General features: G+C 41.7%; 1 protein-coding gene across 1 annotated transcript in view; it reads right to left on the bottom strand.

The window, feature by feature from the left end:
- The window catches only part of MYO3A (myosin IIIA), a 120,427-nt gene extending 115,345 nt beyond the window's left edge, over positions 1-5,082 (bottom strand). The window contains exon 1 of the mRNA XM_069859509.1: positions 4,789-5,082. The gene's annotated coding sequence lies outside the window, so the exon portion shown is untranslated. The remainder of the gene's footprint in view (positions 1-4,788) is intronic.
- Between the last annotated feature and the right edge of the window lie 11,621 nt (positions 5,083-16,703).

The following is a 16,703-nucleotide window of genomic DNA, read 5'->3' on the forward strand; positions in this document are numbered from 1 at the left end:
CTTTCCTGTAGGCTCCCTTTAAGTACTAGAAGGCTTTTGGTAGCAAGATAAGGGAAGGTATTAGAGGCAAGAAGCAAATCCGGCGGCTCTTAACATCAGTGGGAAGCGGCTGCGGGGAATCGGGGGGGCGCGGACACCGCGGGCACACGCAGTGAGAGCCTCTGCCCCGGGCAGCTTGCAGGAGGAGACGTGAAGTCGAAGAAAAGAAGACCGCTTTCCTGCTCTTCCAAGAGGAGAACTTCGAACGCAAGCATCCAGCATCCAGCCCGTGCCAGAGCCGAGCCCGGGGGACTCGGAGCTCCCGCCGCTCCCGGCAGCTACACGCGGCCCTGTCCCAGGAGCCCATCCACGGAAAAAAAGCACCTCGGTGGAAACAACCACGCCCGATTCACGCCGAACGCCGGAGCCCGCACCCCCCGGAGCCCCTCGGCCGGGCCGCCCCCCCGCCCCCCCGCCGGGCTTTACCCGCAGCGCCCCCGCCGTTCCCGCAGCGCCTCCGCTCGCCCTCCGCGCGGCCCGGGCCGAGGAGCGCTCGGCCCCGCTAATCCCCCGCAAAGCCGCCGCCGCTCGGCCCGCCCCGGGCGGCCTCCGCAGCTCCACAGAACGGGGCGCAGCGGGGTGGGCGCCGGGGTCTTCTGCCGGGTAGCGGGCGACAGGGCGAGGGGAAACGGCCTCAAGTTGCACCGGGGAAGGTTTCGACGGGATATTGGGAAAAATTTCTTTATTGAAAGAGTGGAGAAACGTTGGAACAGGCTGCTCGAGGAAGTGGTGGAGTTGCCATCCCTGGAGGTGTTAAAAAAACCGAGTCAGTGTGACATGGTTTGCTGGGCAAGGTGGTGGTGGGTTGGGTGATCTTAGAGGTCATAGAATCACCAGGTTGGAAAGGACCCACTGGATCATCGAGTCCAACCATTCCTATCAAACATTAAACCATGCCCCTTAGCACCTCGTCCACCCATGCCTTAAATACCTCCAGGGAAGGTGACTCAACCGCCTCCCTGGGAGGCCTGTGCCAGTGCCCAATGACCCTTTCTGTGAAAAATTTTTTCCAGATGTCCAGCCTGAACCTCCCCTGGCAGAGCTTGAGGCCATTCCGCCTTGCCCTGTCCCCTGTCACTTGGGAGAAGAGGCCAGCACCCTCCTCTCTACAACCTCCTTTCAGGTAGTTGTAGAGAGCAATGAGGTCTCCCCTCAGCCTCCTCTTCTCCAGGCTAAACAACCCCAGCTCCCTCAGCTGCTCCTCATACGGCCTGTTCTCCAGCCCCCTCACCAGTAAGGTCTTTTCCAACCTTAACGATTCTATGATTCTCCAGGCCTGGATCCACCCAACAAGGGATTACGCTGCACTCCTCAGCCACCAAGCAGCCAGGGTGATAAACAGGCATTTGATATAGGGGAGAAGTTAGAAAGAATGTAGAGAAGGGCTTAGCTCACTAGAATTTGCAGTGTTTGCTAGTAAAGACCTTGAAGACCCTGGGTGTTGATACACTGACATTCACTGATAAGAGAAAGCTGGAATGTAAGCAACAGCAGAAAGCTGGCTGCATCCTGCTCTGTGGTTCTGGAGCTCAACCAGTACGAGACTGCGCCTGCACACAGATTTAGTTCAGGGACGATTCATGAGGAAGGTGAAGGCTCCTTCATCCCTGAGATCCTTGGCCACAACCACCAGAAGGCACTGCACAAGCACAAGACTGGAAAGATCCTTCTAGAACTGATTAGAATACAAAGCGAGGAAGGTCATGAATATGTAGAAGATGTTTATGAATAGGCATGTCTTTACACTATAACTATCTGCTTGTTAGACCATACGGTGTGCAAGTTAGGAGGATTACCCCCTTGCACCCACCAGTGAATAAACACATACTTACTTTATAACCCTTAACTGAGTTAGAGTTTGATTCCGCAAAACAACGAGGGCTGTGGACTTCATATGGAGAACTACAAATCACAGCCCCGGGGCTGCTGATGCCTACACTGCCCTGCAGAAACTTAACAGACTTACCTGATCCACTAGAAGTAATTGGGATCTGCGCGTTATTACCCACTGCAGAGCGGTCACTACACAGCAGCAGCACAACATCAGTGTAATACATGACAGCGATGTTAAGTTGCAAGACAAAGTACTCAAAAGCTGGGAAATGGATGAATTTTATCAGTAGAGCTCCAATGAGATATATGAACCAGTCTGTAATTATGCTTCTTAGGTTTTCTTTGGAGGACCTCTGCCACATCCACTGCAAAGAAGCAGCCAAACTTAATCAGCACCAGGGAATGTGTGCTGACTGAGAGAAGGCTTCTGCTGTCATGTTGAGTTTGCCTCCTTCCATTTTTCTAGTAACATTTGAACCTGGTTTTTGTTTTCAGACAGGTCGGATAGTAGGGAAGTTGTTTCAGAGCCATCTATGTTCTTTCATAAAAGCAGAGCAGAGACCAAGTAGAGACCAGGCCTTTCCATGTGAATATATCCACGGTGGGAAAGATTGATTAACCCATCCCAGACATCAAAGAAATTACATAGACATGAAGCCTTATAAAATTCCACACTGTGGGAAAATCATCAGTGGAAACTGCTGTGTTCTTAAACCCCAGGGCTAAACAGATTTGTAAGGACAACAGGCATCCTTAATTCCCTTTATCAAAGCACTACTTTACTATATAAAAATCGTTAAGATTTTTAGGCTCTGTGCAGAATTATGCACAAAGGAATTTATGAGGGAACATTTAAGGTTCCATATAGCCTTTATTAACCGCTTTCATTGCTGGCTGCTCTGTCCTTATATACGCTTTCCTCCCTCCTTGTTGAGACCCTATAAAAATACAAAAGGAGCTTCTGAGTTTTATAATCCCATTTTACAAATTAGGGTTGGAAGTGCTGGCAGAACAGGGCCTCAGTTGCAAAAACATCCATATCTTTTAGGTTTGAATCAGCATACAAACATCATTTCTAATAGCTTCCCCCTCCTTGAGCAAAAATCTCATTGATTTTAGTTGTGCTTATGAGTACCTGGGACCCACTGCCGTAAGCCTGTGTGTCTGGCAAGTCATGTGCAAAAGTGTAACAGTCTAATCCTCCAATCATGCAGAAGCTTGACCAGAGTGCACCATGAAAAAAAGGTTAAAAACCTCTCAATGGAGACCCAGGTTCAAAAAGGAGATGGTGCACATTCAGACTTCTCCTCCCAGAGCCAGCGTGCATCCGAGGTCTGGAGCAAGTTGCTGAGAAGTACTTAGGAGCCAGAAAAGAGAATAACTTCAGTAATCAGTTCATATGTCCCCTTCCACTCCTAGCACTGCTATCTGAAAATAAAACCACTGCTACCCAACTTGCCTGCTTCTCAATATCTATTGTTCCAAAGTCATTGTCCCTTACCTGTGAAGACCTGAGATTCCCCTTGAGCACTCCCTCTTCTGTCAAAGGGGCCTCAAAGGCAAAAATCCATGATGGGACTGAGCATTGTACACATTTTAATCTTCTGCAATAGTTAGTCATTCAGATGAACTGGTCCATGAAATTCCCCAAAACTAGTATCTGTTTCATTTAGATGATCCTGAATGATGTGTAAGCAATGATAGCCCATTGCTGCAGGAAGAATCCTAGTTTAAACCAGGGAAAAATCACAACCAACCTCTGAAGCCTCTAAAAGTAAGTGCTGTTGAAAGGAACAGGGAGCTTCATCCCTTACTGAATGACAATTTATGTGTCAAATAGACACTGTGCTGGAAAACTGAGGCATGAGGGGATGAAATGACATGCAGTGTTATGCAGGCTAGCCTTTATGTTCTTTCTCCATCTCAACATACCTTGGCTTTTGCCTCTCTTTTCCCCAAACATTTATGGCTTTGCTTTTCTCTAGGAAGCCTTCCAATGAGATTTCAAAGTTCCTGAGTGAATGTGGGTATATGCTCCCTCTCCCACAAAATAAATTTAAAGTAATTAAAGATAAGTAATACATATCCAACTATTGTCAACACATAATAAAAGATAAATTAGGTGTGATCATGTCCAGCTGTACCTTGTAAGAGGTTAAGCTGTGTTTAATGCCATGAGACAGCATCTGTACGACGATATATTTTTAACAGATTGTGATTAGATTGGTTTCAGGCCCTCTCCTTGACTTTCAATATAGATTTAAACTTCATTAGGTATTATGAGTGTTAAGTCTGAAAACTATTTCTACCTTACTATGTGAGAAACGTGAAAGCAGTATGAACAGGCATCTTTTCAGAGCATCTTCTACATTAGGTCACACTGTATGATTTCTTATAGAATAAGTCATCTTATTCATTGTAATAGAATGGAACAGAAGCATATATAAGTAGAATGGACTTCTGTTAATTCAGAACTGATAAACTCAAGACTTCTATGTTCCTAGAAGTTTCTAATGACAAAAAGAAAAAAGACGCACTTGTGATTAAGGCAACAAGTTAAGAGTATAATTCATCTGACAAAATATTTCCTGTATTGAGAAAGTCCTTGCTACATTCAAATAAAATCAGGATCCTACTGTGCTGGGCACTGTGAACCCCCTGTAAGAGGAGGTCCTCCTGCTGTTGGGCAGAGCTCAGCCCATGGGCTACCTCTTTTCATCTATTTTCTTCTATTTATAATTGGGCTCTTAATACTATTCTACCCATGAGGAGATGTTTTGATAGCTAATTATGTACATATGCAAATAATAAGTGATACACAGAAAGATCAGCAGATACATAAATGATAACATAAGAGAACAAACAAGTATTTTTAAATAGAAGAAAGACTACCGTGATAAGAATTAAAGGACTTACCTCTCTGGAGAACTGCTTTTTAACCTCTCTAGCTGCTCAACTGAGCACAGCCTGGAGCAAATATGAGGAACTCCTCCCCTTCTGGTGTTTATTACAGAGAAACAATACTTCCTGTGACACCTGAGTAAATATCCTCTAGGAAAACCACTACATAATTTGTCTACAGCTAGCTTGTTATTCCTTTGATCATAAATACTATCCACCATAATGAATTACTAAGCATGCCCAAAAACATGAGCTGGTTACTGAATCCATAGATTTTTCTGAAGCAACCCTGAGCTTTACAAGATATTTTGTTGAGGTAATCAAAAGAGCTCTGTAACTCCTTTTGAAGGTCTTACATGCGTGATCCTTGTAATCACATTTAAGGGGCTGGTTATCTCAGGAGATTGTTAATAGGATACAAAACCTTTCACATCCAACCCAGATCAGCACAGATGAAAAGTTGTGACAGCTTTAACAGCTCTTTTATGTCCGTTGACCTAACACAATGCCTGTAGGAGAAATGTTTGTATGGCCTTGAATGTACAGAACTTCATTTCCAGGCTTTTTAAACTGTATGTATAATACAGAACATTTGGCAAACAGGCAAATAATTAAAAAGCACAGAGATAATTAATGCATCCAATTAAAACTGCAGTCAGAAGAATTTTGAAAATTCCTGCTTCAAGAATATCTCCACAATCTCAACAAACCCATAAACACAGGTGAGGGTTATAGTAATCAAAAACCAGGAATTGCTGGAAAGTAGAAGTGATTTGGAAAACTGACAGTTCTTCACTATATCATTTCCCTGTATCAGCTCCTGTCATTAGACCCAGGAGCTGCGCATCTACCACAGAAGTATTGCCTTTGAGTGATGATAGGCTAAATCACACTGGTTTCATATCCAGTAAGGGAAAGAACAATACAAGCAAACATATGCAAGGCATTATGTTGAAATTCCACAGCTGTTTCTACTTGACAGGGTTTGAGGCATCAAAGTTTTAGGCTCTTGCAGGTATTGTTTTCCATCTAAGAAAGTTTTAAATCCAATCCAGTTGGAACTCATGTCCCAAACTCAATTTTAAAAAACAAACAAACAAACAAAAAACCTCTTACTTTTTTAATAAAATACGAGAAAAAGAGGTATTGGAAAATTTGGAATATAAAACCTTCCACAGTTCTTATTAAAAATCACAGGAGGGAAGATCAGGGACCAAATGACAACTGCAGAGAAGATTTGTGCTACAAAATGGCGTCTAGTTTCAGCAGTTACTTAAAGAGTACACTTATCTCTTCCTTGGAACACACTGATGACCAAAATAACTTTAAAGGATTTTGCTTACGTGCAGTGATGTGAACTACTAAGAAGGGGTGGGACATCTGGGGATTGCTGCTTTCTGCGTGGCTGGGTATAACATGAAGTGCCAATGTTGAAAACATGCAGGTAAAGATTTGGGGTTGTAGTTCTCCATTTCCAAGTGTGCACAACAGATCCCTCAGAGTCATGATGTTGGCTTGAAAATTATGTGTTAAAAAAACTGAACTAAACAATAAACACCAGTCATGTTGTCATATTGGTTGTGTGGGTCATGTTGCTAATACAGCAATTCCCCTACTAGCTGCTTAGAGATTTCAAGTTCAGCGCTCTATTTTTTTTTAAAAATATTTTTGAATCAGTTGTACAGAGGGTCTCATTTATATCCTGGAGCAGCAATGCCTATGTTGTACACAATCCAAGTGAAGAAAAATATATAATATGTAAACTATGTTGTTCTTTAGAGCTGTTTCTCCATAACCCCTGAAGGTTTAGGTAATATGTAGTCTAGCAGTAAGTAAAATACCCATTAAACAAATACCACCATTAACATCGCTAGACATAAATGTACTTTGTTATATAAATAAAACTGTGAACTAATGAAGTATAAGCATCAAGATATTGATAATTCAAGTAGTTATATTGATGTTTGGTACGTACATCTAATTATCATCTGTGCTGTTCAGGCGTGTACTTACAGGAGAGTTGAAAAGACCTTTAATTAAAAAAAATACCCAGTAAAGTATTTCTATAAGATTATTTATACTTTTTTTTTTCTACCCTGAATTAAAATAATACCTAAAAACCAGAAGTTGTTCAGTATAGAAGCTTCTACATAATATATACCTGTACAACATCCAGTCTCCGAGTTCATTGTGCTCCAAGTGCTGCCATTTAACCATGTTTATTAATGTGGCAAATAGAGGGCTTTTTAGATCAGGTGATAAAAGAAGGCTCAGTGTTGAGCAAGTATGTCTTTTCTTCTTCCTCTAAAGGGGTCATAGTGCACAAATGGAAGTGTCAGCCAGGAATAATAGATGGCATTGTGTATGAGTGAAAAGGAGAGGGAAGAAGTTTTGTTTAGTAGCCAGAGCACATAACATTTCTGTACTGAAAGTGGCATCTGGGATCTGCCTGATCAGTTGGTCTCCAAATCACTTGCTAACATTTTCAGTCATCTTTGGCTAGTGACAAAAAATTCTCCACATTCACAGTTCCCACAAACACCCATCACAATTATACAAAGTTGAATTTCGGGCACTAAAAACATTACGGTTTACCTAAGACCAACTTCTCTCAAGACTGAATCAATTCCAGTATCCCTGGCAAGAGTCACAGGGTACCAGCTCCTTAGTCTGTGGATTAATTGGATGTTGAAGTTACCATTTGGAAAAATTAAGGTTCTAATCTTTGTGATGTGTAAGGAACTGTAAAATTTAATGTAAATATTCAGGAACAAGATGGAAAAGAACAATTAACCTAAGAAGTGTTATTAGTTTTATTTTACTATGCCTTCTTTTTTAATACTTTATTTTTTAAAGTTGTTACCATAGTTTTGATATGACTTCTAAAGTTTGCAAATTTGAGGCTGGAAGTACTCAAATTACTATTCTTGGACAATTTCAAGTGTGGCATATCACATAATATGGAGAATAACTCAGGCGTTCTTTGTTCTGCTCATCTTTTTTTCCTATTTTACACTGTTTCAGACATACCAGGAGCTTGCTGTCAGGCTAAATCTTCCTCCTCTTAAAGCCAGAGGTAGCAAGCACGTTGCTGGACTTCACACACTTCACAAATCCACACTTCACTAATCCCAAACAGTTGCAAAATAACAAACAAATAGAGTTTATTTATAAACCCTAGAAGATTATCTTTTTCTTTCAGGCACAATAAAAAAGAGACAGGTTATTAGTATTACACTAACCCCAAATTAAGAATGACAACATAATCTGAGAATAACTTGAGAAGTTGAAGGTTTTCTCCATAATTCTGCTGGTACTATTATGAATTCCTCAGCCTCCTAATCCAGAGGCACTCCACAAATGAGTCTGATAAACAGTTTCCTATTTGTGAGCCTGTCATTAATCTCTGAGGATGTTCCAAAGATAGCCCTCAGAGGATTTGGATTTGTCATCTTCTTTTTCTTTTAATCCAGTTAGGGAGTATAGCAAACAGTGACACAAACAGGATTTATGTTTTGAAGGGTCCCATGCTTGGTTATGTGAGCAGCACACAGGCACGCTTGGCCCTATTTTCCTGCCCTGCACTTTGATGTCTTCCCAACTACTCCTCCTCCTCTTTGCTGTTTGATTGTAAACATGTTTGAAAAAAAACCAAAACTTATTTATTTCTGAAAAACTGCAGATTTAAAAAAAACCCAAGAAGGAAGGAAGGAACGAATGAATGAACAAACGAACCCAACATGATTCAATATGATCTATAAGTCACAACAACATGGCAATGTAAGTTGTCTAGAGTAAAGAAAATTATTGAATAAACTCTGATGGTTTCAGTAAACAAGGTTTAAATTAAATCAAAAAGCTAACTTTCAAAATCCCAAAGCTAGCAGTCAAAGAAGCTTATTTTCTCCATGACGTTGTTTAGATAGCAAAGAAGACTGTGCTGTGTGTGTTTATTAAATAATATACCTCTGCAAAGCTGAGGTAAGCTTATCTGGCTGTTCTTTAAAACATTTAAGTTGCAATTAGTGTAATGGTCTGGAAGGTACTGTGGCTAGCTGCTCTTCAGTGCCAGAATTAGATCTTTAGTTTGCCTCTTAAAATTGCTTTTTAGAAAGGATTGACAAGCAAAACTGCAGAGGAGTCATAATGGATCTAACTATGTAGAAGTTTCCAGTCCTGGAGATGAAAATGGTCTTTATGAAGGTGCTCTAAGGTACAGGTTGAGTGGCATAAACTTTGCTTCTCAAACTCAGCAGCCTTCGCATCTGCTAATGCTGAACCATCTCAGAGGAATAGATCATACAAAGTAAAACTGCAGTCCACCTTAAATTATGAGCATCATATAGGTGACAAGTTTTCCCTTACAGGGTCCTGTGCAAATTGGACTTTGACTTAGTTTTCACATCAGAGCACAGCATCTCAAGGGATAAGAGAAAGGAGGTGACAGTGTGTTGAAGTAGAAGTAGGGCTGTTTCACCCACTGCTGTCAAGCTACACACTGAGAGTTGATTTTCCCAAGATGTGATCTGGCCTCACTCCTGGGCAATCTTAAGCACAGTCTGTCTAATGACTGTTCTTACTTGGCAATCATAATAAAGTTCTCTTCATCTAAGCTGTATGTACCAAATATAATCATACATAACATTTTTTACCTCCCTTACCTGTCCTTAAACAATTGTGAGCCTGCAAACACACTGTTTGGAAAGACCAGAGGGATTCTCATTTCAGATGTCAAGCCAGTCCCAAATTGAGAATTATGATGAAGTAATTTATATGGGGTTGGCTTATCCCACCCTTGCCTGCTGCAGTGCTTCCTGTACCTTTCTTTGTTAGAGCTGAAATTGCTCACTGCTGGAGACCCAACGCTGGACTGGGATAGCCCACAGGTTTGAGTCACAGCTGTGGAAATCTGGTGTTCCCATGGCAGCCACTTAGCCTCAGGATTACGGTGTTTTCCTACATTGTTATTGTTGCCTGCCATGATCACCTGTGGAGAACATCCTCAGCGCAAACCAAGACTGTGTCCTTTTGCCCTTTTTGCTAAAACAGACTAGTTAATCACTGCTTTCAGACACAGTCGAAGCAACAATGCAATTTTTGATTGTTTTCGAAGCCACATGGAAGTCAGGGCTGCTGCTGCTATCCTGTGAGCACTGCCATCCTCATTAGACTGTCTAGTTCAGAAAAGGTTGTTTTTTCCTGCAGATGGCTTTGTGTCCTGAGGTTCTAGCTTTGATTGTGGCAACTGTCTTACTTAGCAAGCACCACAGGACATAGTGGGAAAGAGAAATGAGAACAGCGGGGGAGGCTGGCACTCACTGAAGAGGCACAGCAAAGAGCAGGCCCACCTACTGCCTCCCCTGCTTGCATCTGACAACTGAGCTCAGATTTCTATCTTCAGTTCTGCTTGAATCCAGAGAAAGGAATTGTGCGTAGCAAGCAGAAAATTGCCTACAAACTTTCCATAAATACATACAAATTATTTTTTTTACTGGAGGGACTGCAGTTTAGGAAAGAGTCAACATCTTATCCCTGTATCTTGCTGTGCAATGCAAACCTCCTGACTGCTCCATTTGTGAATGCTCAGAGGACAGTGAGTGTGACTCAAGAAGGAACTTCCAAAGCCATTATGTGAAAGCTTTTTCATCCGGCTTTAATGTTCAGAGCACTAATGCATGCAAGTAACAAACAGTTAATTACTGTATTTATATGAGGCAGTTCGATGTGGCACTATTTTCTAGTTGATGAGCAGATGTGGGTTTCTGATTACCAGATTAACCTATTAAGATTTACATTGCTAACTCTGATCTCATTCAAGGTAACAGTAAAACTTGGAATGGGCTGAGCACTCACACTTGGCAAGCGATATTTTTAAATGAAATTTGGTTACTTCCCTTTCTACCTGTGTAGATACATGACAACAATAAGCAGCAATACTTTACATTTTTAATGTAATGCCACTTTTAATTCCTAGGATTCCTGAATGTGCCACAGTCTACATGCACATCACCAGCCCATTGACAACCATATTGCAGTAAGCAGTGGAAATCTCCATGCTCATAGGCAGCAGGCAAGATTTCAGTTTTGGAATCTGATACGGGAGACTTGCTGCATAGAAAGCAACAGGGCACTTCACATAGCTGTCTCAGAAGGAGCAAGGCACAGGATATGATGTATTTTGCACCTGTTATGCAACAGAGAACATTTTGCCAATTAATTCAGGTAGTGTTAGAGAGAAGAGATAACATGTCTTGGATTTCCTGCTCTTAATTTATTGAACAGCTGGGCCCTTGGGACTAATAAGAACTATTTCATCAGCCTGCAGGAGGTCTACAGTTTCTGATATAATAGAAAAATACCATCTTTCAGAATGGTAAAGTATCATTAACTGATGCAGACCTTGCATAAAGAGCATCTCTGATGGACTATCGAATAGATGTTCCACCTTACCTTTAAACTGGACTCCCTGATGGGCAAAGTGATAAACAGCAAGGTACATGGGGTGAGTATTTACACATTTCTTAGCCCTCTGTTTCTATACAGTGACCGGGCATGAGAAAAAAAGGTAGGAAAAAACCCTTCCATCACTTTCTCCTGGCACATAGATGGCAGGAGACTTTCAGTTCCTAGGCACGTCTTGCATGGGTCTCAGGACCTACGTGGCAACCTCAAGTGACTTAGTCCCTACTGAGGGAATATGAATGTGGAGGAATTAATGTGTTTATTTAGGAAATAACTGAGGAAATAACTCATAGAAGACTAACTCAGTTGTTAGTTTCTTTCTCTCTGCAGCTTCATTAATACAAATTGGAAGAACAGGTAATACAATAGAAAGTCTTTGGGCTTGACAGCAAATTCCCAGAATCTTCTCACTTTCAAACTAATAAATAAATCAAATGTTCTTTATTCATGAAGATGGCAGTACCATCTTACAATGCTTGCTCTGATGCCAGATGCAGTTTAACTAAGACAGAGGGTCTTATTTTTTTTTCACTTAGAGGAAGATGACTTATTGAGGTACCAGCTAGTCTAAAAGTTATAACATCTTTTCTGCAAAAGGGCATTTCAAAATTAATCAATGCTAAGTTAATACTCTTCAAAGTACTGTTTCTGTAATTAGTTCTAGTTTATACCATATTTATTGAGCCTGTCAGCTGCAAAGCCTGTACCTAAGCTCAGGTGATTATATCTTTCCTGATTTGTAGTCTTCTTGTACGGGTATGTTAAAATGGATTTATCAAGGAACCAGTGGAGTTATGATCAGTTACAACAATAAACCACTGTCCTGCCTCTTCTTAGTAGATACATTATTTCTTTTCCTCTCTTTTCAAAATAGGCAGCTTTGTCTTCACAAGTTTAGGGACACATCCCGAGTCTGTAAATATTTTTTCACAATGTGCTGAACTTCCATCTGAGTTTTATCATGACATTCACAACCTAAAGCTTCAAATCAAACTGCAGAATGGTTATCTGTTTTCTAATTGAAGTAGTTGTGCTTTTTTCTACAGACTGGAGGTTTTATCCTCTGAAACGAGAGATGTGTAATTCATACTGCAGAACAATAAGAACTAAGCAACACCTGTTTACTTTGCTAAGTGGAGGATCATAGAATCATAGAATAACCAGGTTGGAAGAGACACGCTGAATCATCGAGTCCAACCATTCCTATCAACCACTAAACCATGCCCCTTAGCACCTCATCAGGTAGTTGTAGAGAGCAATGAGGTCTCCCCTCAGCCTCCTCTTCTCCAGGCTAAACAACCCCAGCTCTTTCAGCCATTTCTCATAAGGCCTGTTCTCCAGCCCCTTCACCAGCTTCGTTGCTCTTCTCTGGACTCGCTCCAGAGCCTCAACATCCTTCTTGTGGTGAGGGGCCCAGAACTGAACACAGGATTCGAGGAGCGGTCTCACCAGTGCCGAGTACAGAGGGAGAATAACCTCCCTGGACCTGCTGGTCACGCTGTTTCTGATCCAAGCCAAGATGCCATTGGCCTTCTTGGCCACCTGGGCACGCTGCTGGCTCATCTTCAGTCGGCTGTCAACCAACACCCCCAGGTCCCTCTCCTCCAGGCAGCTTTCTAGACAGACTTCTCCTAGTCTGTAGCACTGCATAGGGTTGTTGTGCCCCAAGTGCAGGACCCGGCACTTGGCCTTGTTAAACCTCATGCCATTGGACTCAGCCCAGAGGTCCAGCCTGTTCAGATCCCTTTGCAGAGGCTCCCTACCCTCCAGCAGATCGACACTTCCACCTAGCTTAGTGTCCTCTGCAAACTTGCTAAGGGAATGTGGCAGTCTTTAAAAACATTTGATGCTGAAGCACCCAGTGGTGAAGCCTTCCAACACAGACTGAAGTGCTTACAGTCAAAGACGCATTCACAAATTATGTGCAACCTCCCACCTTCAAATATCTTCTGGGAAGTCAACACAATTCACGTGGCTTTCAAGCAAACCTCCCTAGCAGTAGCTTTCTTAAGATTCTGGCTGCAGCTCCTTGAAACATGAACTCCAGCTTGTGTTAGTCTTCCCTGAGTCTCCTTCATGTTTGTCATCCATGGTCAAAGTCTCAGGTTTGTTGCAATCTAGGTTGGTTGCTTTGGATTTCCTTGCCAGTACCTCATAGACTGCTAGAAGGATCACGGCCCGTGCTTTTGTTCTCTTCTCATGTATGTAATGGAGCATTTTTATTTACTATTATATGTCTAGTTACTATTTACTAATTCTCTGTATTTACTATTTTTCCTATCTATTTTTTCCTATCTATTTATACTATTTTTACTATCTCTGAGTTGAGGTTCTTTTTTTTGCTTTAGCACCAGTAGAATGAAGACAAAAATGTGGAAGACAAAGATCAAGGCTCATTATTTTAGGAAGCCCTCCTCAATGCCAAGATTGCTTCATTCTCAGTTCTTCAAGAGAGTGACTTGAATTTTATTCATTTTACACAGGTCTGCAGACGATGTAAAGCTGCCTCTGGTGCAGAATTAGGCCTGCATCACTATTGAATGACCTGGCTCAGAGCTGTCAAGAGATTTTTGCAAGTAGCTCCTATTAATGCTAATCGGAATGTGACAAATTAATCTCTCACGTACAGATGAGAGAACAAATCCATTCAGTTGCAGAATAAAAATACTGCCAGTTTTTGAGGAACTTCAGAAATCTAAACCATATAAGAACAACAGCAGTCACCAACAGAACACTTTTATTTTGTTTGTACCGTGCAGTCTAAAATCAGTACAGATACAAAGATAATGCAGTGCGCTTTCCTTTCTTCCACCCCTGCTGGGACTTTTGTATCTTTGTTGTATTATATTGGTAAATTGCAACAACATTATTCCATCTTCTAAGAAGATCTGGAAGAGAGTAACCTAAATATTTAGCCTGAAATCCACACTGAGTAGATCTGAAAAGAAGACAATATTAAGCAAAAACCCCAACCAAACAAAAAAAAAATCAAGGAATATGCTGCAAGGATAGAAGAGATTCTGAGTCATGGAATCTTAAAAGTTTCTTATCTGCCCTTAAGAGGCAAAAGGTTTATTGATCTGTTTTGCCACTTGTATATTCATGAGTAAATTACCAGATTACGAGAATATGTCTGGTGCGTGATGTGAGCCAACACAAACCTGTCTGAGATGCAGCATGTGCAGTGATGCTGGATGGCTTCAGGAAGGTCATCCTCTCTTGGATGTTTCTGCGCACTGAAGGGGAGCAGGATGCCCTGCCAGGAGTGTCGCAGGCAATGCCTTCCTGTTTACAGATGGGATGGGGGGTTGAACAGACTCTCAGAGGCGCTAGACTTGCTGAAGGCACTGCAAGGACCAGCTGCTGTTCAGGTTTCTCCCTACCAGTGCAGTGGGAGAGCTTTTAAGACATCTCAGAGGCAGCCCTGCTGCCTAGAGAGCAGGAATTGGGAATGCCCCCTAAGGGCCCTGTTTGGGTTACTCTGACAGGACAGCCTCCCTGAAGCCAGAGGTGGCCTCCCAGTGGACAGGCAACATGGCCTGATTGACAGACTGGCAACACTTCTTTGAAATGGGGAGTTAACCAACTGCACTGATTTTGCTGCATACATTTAAATGTCAAAAATAGTGTTGATGCAGCAGCATTTGCTAAATATATGAATGACTTAGTGCTTTAGCCTAATTCAAAGCCAAACAAAAAGACACTACAAAAGACAGAAAGACACCAGCTAGGAAAAACCCTCCTGTGGTGCACTGAAATAAAAGTCATTCCTGTGGATATCACTGGGTGCCTTGGTGGTCTGCTTTGATGCTGATGTGCTGTTGAGTCATGAAGTACATCTAAACAGTTCTGTGCTGCTGTCTGAACTGAGAATGATGCAAGGTGAAGATAAAAGAGGCTCCTCCATGTTTGAGGACCTACCTCACACAGCATGTGGATGCCTTGGAAGTGTTTCAAAATGCTGAGGGTACCAGAGAGGAAAGTTAAGGCATTTCTTGAGGACATGAAAGCAGAGATGATGCAGAAAGGAAGAGCTGACCAACTGCACTTGAAGAAGCTCTTTAGTCACTAGAATAAGCTAGCAATCATCTATCTCTTGTCACTGCCACATCTGCATGAAATTTATTTCTTCTTAAATGTTTTAACAAGCAAATCCCCAAAAGTCTGGTCTGGCCTTATAGAAGGAACTGGAAACACTTTTGAACTCTTTACAATAAAATAGTTTCAAAATGACAGTTCATCTGTCAGCTTACCTACATCCAGGTTAATTGCTGTAGTTTTCAAATCTGTAAAATATGTTTTTCTTGTGATTTATACTGAAATTTTTGTCTGGCTCCAGTTTGACTCCTCCAGTTTGTCTTCAGACTGGCAATTCAAGCAGCATCTACCATGCAGTTCTTTTGCGAGACCCTAATCTTTCTCTTTCTGGGAAGGTAAAATCTCAGGACTCTGAGACTTTTATGGTTTATTGTAATCCCACTGCACTTGCCCATTCTAGAGACAAGAGCAGGGCATCTTCTGGGACTAAATTCATAGACTTCATGGTTTGAAAGTTCCAAAATGTCCTAATGGTACCCATGAACTACCATCTGTCTTTCTGGAGCTGATGTGATGTTCCACAGTGATTTTTTTCACTAAAAGCATGACAGGTCATGCACATGGATTCAACACTATGTCTATGGGTTAGCTGCATTAGTCTGATTTGCCTTACTAACTTTTCTTATAAAAGTCTTATTTAATTTCTTGTGTAGAAGATATACAGGCACTTGCAGCTAGCTACAGGCTGTTCCTAGGTGCTTCATCTGTGGCTTTGGATTTCCTTGCCAACACCTCACAGACTACTAGCAGGATCCAGGCCCATGCTTTTGGAAGAAGGAAGGAGACTGCTGCTAGGTACTTCATCTATCACTCAAACTTGAAGTCCAGTAATTTATTTTCTTCCCCTTTAATCTATGTCTCATAGAATAAAGTCTAGAATTTAAGAACAACCTTGGTAAGAAATTTCAGTTTCTCACTGCTGCCTCAGAGCTGCACTCTGACGGTATGAGCTGCTAAAATAATTTCTTTCAAGCTGCAGAAACTGGAAAATGACTTTGTAATTACCTCACATCTATTTTATCACATTAGCCTTGAGCATAAACTTGCATGTGAGACCAACCTACGATTTATACTGCTGCCCCAGTTTTGGCACTCTGTCTTGAGTATGAAGTGAGCCAAGGAAGTCAAGAAACAGCAAAGCATGGGAGGAAACTCTTGGTTGAAGTTCAGGCCCTATCATGACAGGCATCATGGGCATAACAACCTTCAAAAATGTCCTGTGGAAAGCTCTATTCAACACTCGACTAAAAAGAAATAGCAACTTACCACTTAAGAATAGCAAAAGGAAATGAATGGAAATGGTGATATTCTAGGTGAAAAATGTTGTATTTGGAAGTCACAGAATCACCAGGTTGGAAAAGACCCACAGG

This window comes from Phaenicophaeus curvirostris, chromosome 6, assembly GCF_032191515.1.
Source record: "Phaenicophaeus curvirostris isolate KB17595 chromosome 6, BPBGC_Pcur_1.0, whole genome shotgun sequence".
NCBI classification, from domain to species: domain Eukaryota; kingdom Metazoa; phylum Chordata; class Aves; order Cuculiformes; family Cuculidae; genus Phaenicophaeus; species Phaenicophaeus curvirostris.